General features: G+C 35.0%; 1 protein-coding gene across 2 annotated transcripts in view; it reads right to left on the bottom strand.

Moving 5' to 3' along the window:
* Window positions 1-3,035, bottom strand: part of LOC139135027 (beta-1,3-galactosyl-O-glycosyl-glycoprotein beta-1,6-N-acetylglucosaminyltransferase-like) — a 6,070-nt gene extending 3,035 nt beyond the window's left edge. Inside the window, exon 1 of one of the 2 annotated variants that reach the window (XM_070702194.1) lies at window positions 2,630-3,035. The gene's annotated coding sequence lies outside the window, so the exon portion shown is untranslated. The remainder of the gene's footprint in view (window positions 1-2,629) is intronic. The other variant, XM_070702193.1, reaches the window with a different exon arrangement.
* Between the last annotated feature and the right edge of the window lie 7,145 nt (window positions 3,036-10,180).

The following is a 10,180-nucleotide window of genomic DNA, read 5'->3' as shown; positions in this document are numbered from 1 at the left end:
GCAAAAAACGCGCTGTGCATGTTATGATGGGCCGGCACTAAGTATAATTATCCGACCAGTGGACTTTTTAAATCATTACATATTATGCCTTTACCTGATAGAAATTATACAAAAATATGTGTTTAGTTGTTAAATCCTTGAAAGGTATAGCCCCATTGTATGTGACAGAATTGTTCCAATTTGTCAATCAGTGTCATAGCCGTGTGACCAGAGCTAGCTCCAAAAATAAGCTTGATATTCCTAGAGCCAAACTGAATGTTTTTAAAAACATATGGTCGGTACAAGGAGCTATGGAATGGAATAAGTTTAAAAGCAATTATTTAAAACAATATTGGGCAGAATTTTAATTTTTTCTTGTTTTTCCTGTTAAATGTGGCAGTTGTTATATGTGGTTATTTGCATTTTCACTTTTGAAAATTGTTTTTTGGTTTTGTATAAATTTGTTGTAATGTCGAGGGCCCTGGGGGAGATAAACTCTCTCTAGAGTTTACCAGGCTACCCTCGTTAAATAAAGCCAAATAAAAATAAAAATAAAATACTAAATCTTTCTTAGCTTCTACAACGAGAAGGACACCGGAGATGAACCAGAGTGCTATAGGCTTAGCCCAAAGCTTGGGCAGAGTACAAGTTGAAATGTAATTTCGGTTGATGGTGACGGTTCATTGTTCGCTGTAGGACTAGTTGTTTTGGGTTGATAAAGATATTTTTTTTCGTTTTCAAATTCTAAAGTTGTCCTAGTAACTTCATAATTTTATCGATTTCAAATCTTGATCAAAGAAAAACATACTGAAGCTAGCCGTTCGGCGACTACGTTATCGTCGAGACTTTCATTCTTCGTAGTGCATTAACGCATGCGTACTAGCCTGATTATCATGCAACAGTAATTGTACACGCCTGAATTACAACACATATGAGGTGTAAATATACAACTGTTAGTTAATATTCAAAAACATGTACACAAACTCGTAATTATACTTTTTTGTGAAATTATTAATACTTTGGCAAGCATACTCGCAAAATACTGGCTGCAGCAACAGGCTTATCGGATAGGGACTCTGACAGGTGCTTTCTGGCAGGCGAAATCAATCATTAGTAAAGAAAACTTAGATTGAGTTGACCCCTTACACCGTTACCCCGAGTACTTGAAGAACCGACCGATGTGAAAGGCAGATGTTTGAGAAGCCAAGGAGCAGTCGTACTTTACACAGGCGTAAGGAGTGAACTGAGAGGCCATAAAACATCCCATTTTCATTGATGCCAAGCTGTCTACATAGTGACCACAACGAATCAAAGTATACTGCAAACATTACCGGCATGTGAAAACATACATGTATGGTTCCAACAGGATGTGGCGAGATATTCAGATTAACACTCCTACTGGCAATGCTAACTGAAGGACATGTATCAAAGTGTCACTACTCACTGATTTGGACCATGCCTACGCGTTTAACAAATGTAATTATGATAAAGGGGTGCCGCACTCATAAAATGGCGCCCGCACGGAAAAGCACAAAAATGCAGCATTTTCTGCACATACACATCGTGATCATAGAAGAAACAAGCATGATGCCATTACTTGAATGCACAAAACACGATGGCCAACATTTTGTTGTTGTAATTTTTATTTTCTCTATCATATGATTAGTTATTGGAAATGGCGGGAAATCTAAAATGATGTTAAAACGATTGAATTTACATAATTTCGACACTTATGACAGTTTTATACACTTTTTCTTCTTTAGTGGGCTTTATTCATAGAAGACTATCAGAAAACTGAGGATATTTTGAGATCGCTTTATTGCACATTCGCAGCTATTGGAGCTTTATAGTAACAGTCAAATCAGATTTCAAATCAGATATCAGGATATGTTGTTCATATCGTCCTATTACAACAAGCACCGCGTATGAATGCTCTTGAAATGCTGCAGCTACACTAGTCCATAACAGAGGTGAACCACTGCTTGAAATGGCGATTGTGCGGAACTCGTCTTTAGACTTTGTACTTCTCTCAACTACATGGGAACCGATGTTATCCACATCTCATTCTCTGAAAGAAAGCGATGGCTTCATTTCCGTCTCGCTCGCAGAAAAGAAGTTGACCAAAGTGTCAACATCGATGACGTAAATGTTTGCTACCAAGTGAAGTTTTAAGTTCATATCATGTGGTTCCTAGTTTTCGCGACTAAATTTTGACGATGAATTGTAGAAGTTCATTTTGATTTATTGAGTTGTCGATAAAGAAAGGGGAACAAAACTGCAAAGTAAGTTGACCGGTCTGTCATTTAAATTCGAGAATTGGTAAACCCACACAATCCACCATTTATATCCGGCATTCCAAAAGGGTCACGGTTCGTGGTCTTCTTACACGGATCGTTTGAAGTGCGGCACACCTTTGCTTACACTTTGGCGTGTCGGGTACGAAGTAATAAAAGAACACGTTGTTAGAGTCTGAACTAGTTATGGCCGGCAGTTCTCCGTAAAAAACCGGACATTTAGCTTACTACTACTGACAACTGAAAAATAAATTCACGGTGTCTTTGTTTAAAATGGCACTCGACAGTTTTGAGTTTTGACCAATTAAAGCAACAAATGACAGCAAATCCGTGTAACAGCAGCAAAGACGACTTACCCTGGTATTTCCGTTGTTTAAATTTGGCAATGTATTTCACTTCTGCGTTCAAAAGGTATCAGCTCTTCCTGCACTCACACATCGGACGTCGAGGGTTTACTTCGCAAAGAGGCAACATTAACTTGTCCTGCAGGCTGTCAGATCCTGGTTTTGTCTCCCTGAAGGGAAAGCTGCGCATGTGTAATATTTATATTTACAGTATTTCACTGTACAAACAATAGTCTGACGACAATCGGTCAACAACAACGTCGATACGCAATTGCAATCACAACTTGAGAAAGTGTTGCTGTTCCTCCAAGCGACCTTAAGGTTTATATGCCATACCAACTAATTAAGATGCAAGGACAGCTTAAGGTCACTTGACGGGTCCCGAACGTCACTTCCCGGTGTAAGACAAAGAGTATGTCAGATTTGTGATTTGTGTAGTTCGTGTAATTCGTCTAGGGGTCGTTCCATCTGGCAAGATTCCAAGCCATTTCTGACAGTGAAGTGAAAGTTTGAACTACCGCCGACAATGGTAGATTGTTTCCAGTATGTATCAAGATCTGTGCTCGTTTTATAAGTATGGAAACTGCATTTTTGGCGATAACGACTATGATGACTCATATTTGATTTAGTGACTGGTCAGTTTCTTCGGCCCGGGGGGGGGGCGGATTATTTTTTGCCGACGTCAAAAAGTGGCTGACCCGCCTCCTCCTATTCAAACTTTCGAAAACAGGGTGACCCCCCCTATTCCAACTTTCGAAAACAGGGTGACCCCCCTGCACGCGACAAAGGTAAAACAAAAGGTGGAATATAAATTGAATAATTCAGTGTGTGTGTGTATATATATATATATATATATATATATATATATATATATATATATATATATATATATATATATATATTATATATATATATATAATTAATTTTGGGGTATATTTTAAACATTCAGTCATTCTGTGTTTTAATGAAATTGTTGTCATGTTAGCCCGAAGGGCGCGCCGAAAAATGCAACTGAATGATGAAATTTGTGGCTAGCACAATGCATTTTACACAAGTACGAGCCATGTTGAAATTCAAAAACACACTGACCCCCCTTATTGGTCATTTCAAAAACATGGTGACCCCCCTATCACCAAAGTCAAAAACAGGGTGACCCCCCCCCATGAATCCACCGCCCCCCCCCCAGGCCGAAGAAACTGTAATCTCTCAGTTTGTTTTTATAAGTTGAGAGGTCACCGCTACGTCACTGTAGTGACTTTCGTCAGAGAACCTCGAACAACAGTTTTACGCCAGCAAAATGGCGGTCTCCGGGTAGTCATGTCGGTTGAAAATGCGACATTTTGTTCAAGTAATGTATGCATTAATCTTATTTTTTGACCAGGCAATATTTTTGAATACATTTTATCACCCGAGAAATATTCCTAATTTGCGTATATCAAGTATGGTTGCCTCTGTGTTTCACTTTTCACTGCATTTCACTTAAAAATTATATTCTATCTACACAACAAGTAGTTTTTGTTTCCACTCTATAGAATGACAAACAAAATGACAAGTAAACTCTAAGAGGAAGAGGTGAGACAGTGCATAATTTGAATAAATATAAAACTTAGTAATGGAACAATATCGTTGCTGTCAATAGATTTCTTAAAAATATATTGAGCAAATTGACATTTTATTCAAGCAATTTGATTATTTAATGTATTTTTTGTGTGTAGGCAATGCATCATATCATTTAAGATTCCTCATTTTACATAACTGCAATGTGCCCCTCCTACCACTTTACTTTTCCCTTTCTTTGACCTATAAATGACCATATATATTATGTTAAAAACAACCGAGATCATTAGAACTATTTCTTCATTGTAAATTTTAGTAGGGTCATGGAAATTACATACCGCAAGTTTAAAGGCCTTTGTTGGCACCACATTGTCTCAAATTTACACACCAGATTACAATTTCAATGGAAAACAAAAGGCTATTACACCTTCATAATCGTCTTACAGACTATAGAACAAAGGCGATCCCAGGGATCGCGAAAAGTGCCTTTAAAGAAGTTGCGCATAAGACAGCTAATTTACCCAAATGCTAAATGGCTCATAGATGCTATACAAACCTGGTGCTGATAATCTACATACGAAAGTGATTTAAGAGATAAGCCGACATTGTAATGAATATGTAAGATCATTTTTTTGTTTTTAGTTTAGGCAGTTTTCAAATATATCTTACAGCAATAAAGAAGTTCTTATTTGCATTAGTCCAATAAGTCAACCATTTCACTTCCTTTTTCTAATTGGAACATGCATTATTTCTCACCTTAAATGCTGAAAGGTCCAAGAAAAGGTATATTCAAAGTCTAATCTACATTGTGCAACAGGACTAATTGTAAAAGATTTTATAGGAAATACCTACGCTCTATTAAATATAATACTTGAAACTTGAAATGTTATACAATATCGTAAAGAGAGATTGGAATTTTTTACTAACATTGCTAAATATATTTTACCTAATTTTAAACGATTCCTCATGTGCATAAATCCTATATGATAATCATAAAAATTATTTTTCAAATTGACGTCAACTTATTTTAATTAATTATATTATCAGTAAAATGAGAAGTTACATTAAGGTGAAGTACTACGAATTACGTCAAAATTAAGTTGTGGTGTCATTTTCTTGAAACTTTGCACAAATATTCTTGGAAGTTGTGCAAGTTCAAAAATGAAATAAAAAATGGGGGTCACCACGCTTGTTTCCATGGAAACGGACGTTAAAATGGCGTCGTTGGAAATAAATAAAAATGATATAATTCACTTAAACTAAAGAAAGCAATTATAAAACGCTTAGCAAATGAGTTAATTTTAATAAATACCTAGACTTAAGATCCATATCTATCGAATGTATAGTTTTCATGATGTTTGTGAAGAAATTTTAACATAAGTATCGATTACAAAATGACGATATCAAAATTATATCACTTCATAATTTTCGAACTTTCTTCCTGTCGCTTTAAATGGTGTCATTTGACCAAACTTGGTGAATAAACTCCTGACATAATACCATTTAGTTTACACTTTTAATAAAAGGGTGTCACCACGCTACTTTTTACAATATCTCCAGGTGAATGGGTAATTTGCGCCATATAAAAGGGAGAGAAATGTTAATTTTTCGCTCATATTGAATAAAAACCAGCTTCCTAGGGGGTCAAAATATGACAAGGTTATAGGTCACATGTATTTCTAAGACACTGGGTCAAAAAATTAGGTAAAATCGCAATTTCAACAATGACAGGTGATGTTAAATACATGCGCTACAAAATAACCCATTTGCGGCAGGCTTGAGTTAAATCTGCGCAGAAATGTTCTAAAGTGTGTGCGCGTCCGAATTCGTCGCCCTTTACCTTAAGAGACACTACTTGTTTAAGTTATTTATTACTTTAAGTACTTCCTATCGAAAGATGAACATTTTATAACTTGAATGAACATTTTGCTCAGTACAAAGAAATTGACATGATTATTTTCTGTGTATTTTAACTCATTGTAATGATTATATACTAATAGGGCATACAGAATGAAAAGCCCTGTAAAAATAAACAATGATTGATTCGTATAGTTCGTTTCAATTATCTAGAGAATTTGCATAATGTCAATAATATTTGGAACTTACTGGCGGATTTGGATTATCTTAATGCATATCAAAATGCTTGACCAAATAACCAACGCTTTGTATTAAGGGAGGCTGAAGTAAATTTGTGTTTCAGCTCTATTTTCCTCTATTTTCACCCTTGCCGGTATTACTAATAGATTAAGTGTTGGTTAAATGTAATTAAAGACCAGGTTATGTGGTCACCTGGTAAATCAGATATACTTTTGACTGTGTGTAACTTGCCTGTTAATGCCACTTACAGAAATTTATGATAATAATGATATAGAAATACAATTATAATGATCATGGTGATATAGAGGTACAATTATTATATATACTGACAATTATCATGAAATATGTGATAAGCAAAGCTGTTCCTTAAACAGCTGAAATACATTACGATAATCAAAGGACACTGCATTTCTCAAAATTTTGAAATTTCTTGAAGACAACAATTGAAAATTAATATAAAAGTCATATAATGGACTGAAGAGAGAGATTTCCTGTTTAGTCGTACAGTACACAGCCATAGCATTTGAGGAAAAACTGAAAAAATCTGTTGACTGAATCATGATATTCTAAATCACTGGTAAAAGCAAATCTAGATACTTTTCATAATGTTACATGGTCTAGCTGCTTTTTCTAATTTTTATGACCGTGGAACAAGAAAACAAAAAGGGATTTGCTTCACAGAAGCTGCCGTTAACAAGTTTATCAATTAAGATATCAAATTTTGACATCAAATTATCATATAATTGGTCATCCTGTATTTTGAACCTTATGGAAGTCTCACCTCAGATTGGCTAGACTGTCAATTCCTTGAATGATCGATCTTATTCTTAATGAAACAAAAGTCTAATAATGTGTAAATGGAAAGTCCATTACATAAAAAACAACAGCCTCATGAGTGATACTTGCACATCTAAGATCTGATATGATATGATACGCGGTACAATTATATCATCCCTTGCTTCACATATTTCCATTGAGTTGCCCTTCCCTATTCTTATGGGTTCTACAATGAACTGCAGTAGCCTCAATAACCCTGACAGAAAACAAAATCTAGACTTTCTGTTGTCAACAAAAGGATTCAGGCTGTAAACAAATGAACCACCTAGAGGAAGATGTGAACAGGGAGGAAGAGGAAGAAATTTATGATATGGTAATGATCATCATAATCATTGTCATCACCACCACTATCATGGTGATTCAAATGATGTTGGTATTTATACTAATCAATAGTTCAATGATGAGAAAGATGATTCACAGGCACAATTGTTAAGTGTGGTGAACCGTTTATTAGTAACTGAATATTTCCATCGTCATTGAAAAAAGTGACCAAAAGCATAAAAAATTCCTTCAAAAATTTTACTGCAATCGAACATGTTGTAGGAGAAAATGACTTAACTATTGACAATGGATGTCAAAAAATTGAACACGTCCAATGATTTTCCATGAATAACCTTAACGTCGTAAAAGAAAGAAGAATATCCAAAGAAAGTATTCTGATTCCCTTTATTTAAAAAGTAATGCTCTGAAACTCTTCTCTTTATTCATTGCATTTCAGAATAACCATAAAATGTCAATGGAAGCTATTGTAGTCTTATTGTATTCAGAAGACCGTTTTGGTCAATTATGCAAATTAGGCCTTTTGTATCAAAATAATTAGCATGCAAATTAGGTCCACCTCATATTTTTTTATTATGGAATTGATAATTCTTGCAAAAACTTAACAATTTCATAGAGAAAAATTTGTTTACATACGACCTTAAACATTCATTTTGTCTGAAATAATGGAAAAAACGGCGAATATATGAAAATTAGTTAATTTGCATGATATTTATTGTTCAAGACATTTAGTAAATAACTTGTTGAACCTTATTGAATTGTGTTGCAACGAAAAAAGTCACTTGAATTCAGTGTTTACGTGCCCAAAATGTGAGTATAGCAGTCATTTTAAAGGCGATATATAGCTAATTTGAATATATGCAAATTTAACCAATTTTCACCCCTCAGATTTTCCTATATTTTAATATGTCATTAGTGAGACCTTTCCAAAGGTCATGGTGAAGAAATAATTTCTGTTGCAATTAGTCCTAGGTTAAACCCTAAATTGACTGGACTAGTAGGGGTCGGAGTGTCTAACCACTTGATGGCCGAACAATAAAACTGCTTATATTAATTAGTTTCACCTGTAGCCGTGGCCACTTTGGTGTTGAACAAGGCAACTTGATAAAGACCAAAAAGTCTGCTTGTACAAAGGCAAAACTAGCTCTGTCTGAGGCTCGAGTTGTAAATGAGAGTTTACGATTGGCACCCTGTGTTCAAGATTAAGATACAATGTAACATTACCATGCACTGGTCCATGTATATACAAATCCTTTTTATTTCAACTTCCCCAGACAAACTGTCTGCATGGGACATACAATGTTGTCGACTTTGCCAGCTGGCTACAGCTGAAACTAATTAGTGTGAGCAGTTTTATTGCAGTTCACTGCAGTGGCTTCGCGCTCTATTACTGAAAATGGTTGTAATTGTTATGAAAATTGACATGAAAAGAGAAAATTATATTCTTGACACTACTACCGTAGTACCGGGGTTCTTCTTTCGGTCCCACACTTCGATTGATCAACTACCCAGTCATCGAACTGGAAGCACCTGTGTTTGGGTTGTCTTTATATGAAAATGGAGTCCCTGTGAGTATATTGATTTGTTTAACTGTCAAGTGTGGAATAGGTGTTCTACGATTTTTTTCTCATTTCGCCTCGAATTAAAAACACAGATTATATAAGGATCTTCTTTGAAATTGTATGTTAACCAAGAGTGGGACTCAACGTACTTTTCTTGCCATATCGCGAATAGGCTTCTTGACGATGATCTAGAAATAAATATGATAAAGTTTCACAACGTCCGACACAAAAACGTACAAAAATGTAACATCAAAAGAGACAATAAAAACATAGACAATGATATTGGTCATGTCCTGCAGTGAGTCGAAATTTTAGGGAAATTTATTATTTATTCATATTACAATTAAACTTTGATAGCAGACATTTCAACGATGAGCATAAAACGTAATTTGTAAAGTAAACGAAAAATGCACAATGATCCGAAATCGATAAAATATGAGCAAAAATCACTGTGATTTAACAATTTGAATGAGTTCAAGGCGTGTTTGTTACCTTCATGTCTCACAAAACATGACAATTCAGCTGCGAAATGATCAACGGCGTTCTAAATCACACAAAGTATAAAGTATTTATCCATTTCAGATGAACTATATAAGCCTGCTTTCATCCAAACTGCCCTATCCTCTTTAAGTTATCGCCCAAGAGATCTTTTACTTTTCGAGATGTTTTCATGCGAGAGAATATTTCTTTCGTTTGTTAATCTTAACACTTTAGCACAGAATTTCATGCGGAAGATTATGTTAAGTTGATGTCGGAGAATTCGGCCTCGGGATCCTCATTATTGACCTCATCAGGTTAGTTAACATATCTCCATAGACACCCGAGATCTTCTTGCTCTTGACTCAGAAATGAGAAGACAGTATGTCAACTTGAATTATCTGACGGCCGGGAATACTTTCAAGACAATTTTTGATTTTCTTTACCAGGGTACAGTCAGTTGATTTTTTGGATGAAAAAGATAAATTTACTCCAACAAAGTGGCAAATAAAACAAATCTAAATAACTGTGAATGTGTTGAGCGAGTGAACAAAATTACAAAGCAACTTGTCAGAAAAATAATCAGTCATTGAACAAAACAGAAGAGAGAGAAAATATAAAAAAACATATCATCATATAAATGCGTTCAAGATGCATCCTTCAAGTCTTACAAGGCTTGAATACTTTGTGATAAATTCTGATCATCTTATAAGTGAAATATAATGCATTCATCCATGAACAAATTTAATATTTT

Source organism: Ptychodera flava, chromosome 6, assembly GCF_041260155.1.
Source record: "Ptychodera flava strain L36383 chromosome 6, AS_Pfla_20210202, whole genome shotgun sequence".
Taxonomy (NCBI): domain Eukaryota; kingdom Metazoa; phylum Hemichordata; class Enteropneusta; family Ptychoderidae; genus Ptychodera; species Ptychodera flava.
Note: the sequence above shows the minus strand (reverse complement) of the source record. Positions and strands in the feature narration are given on the sequence as shown.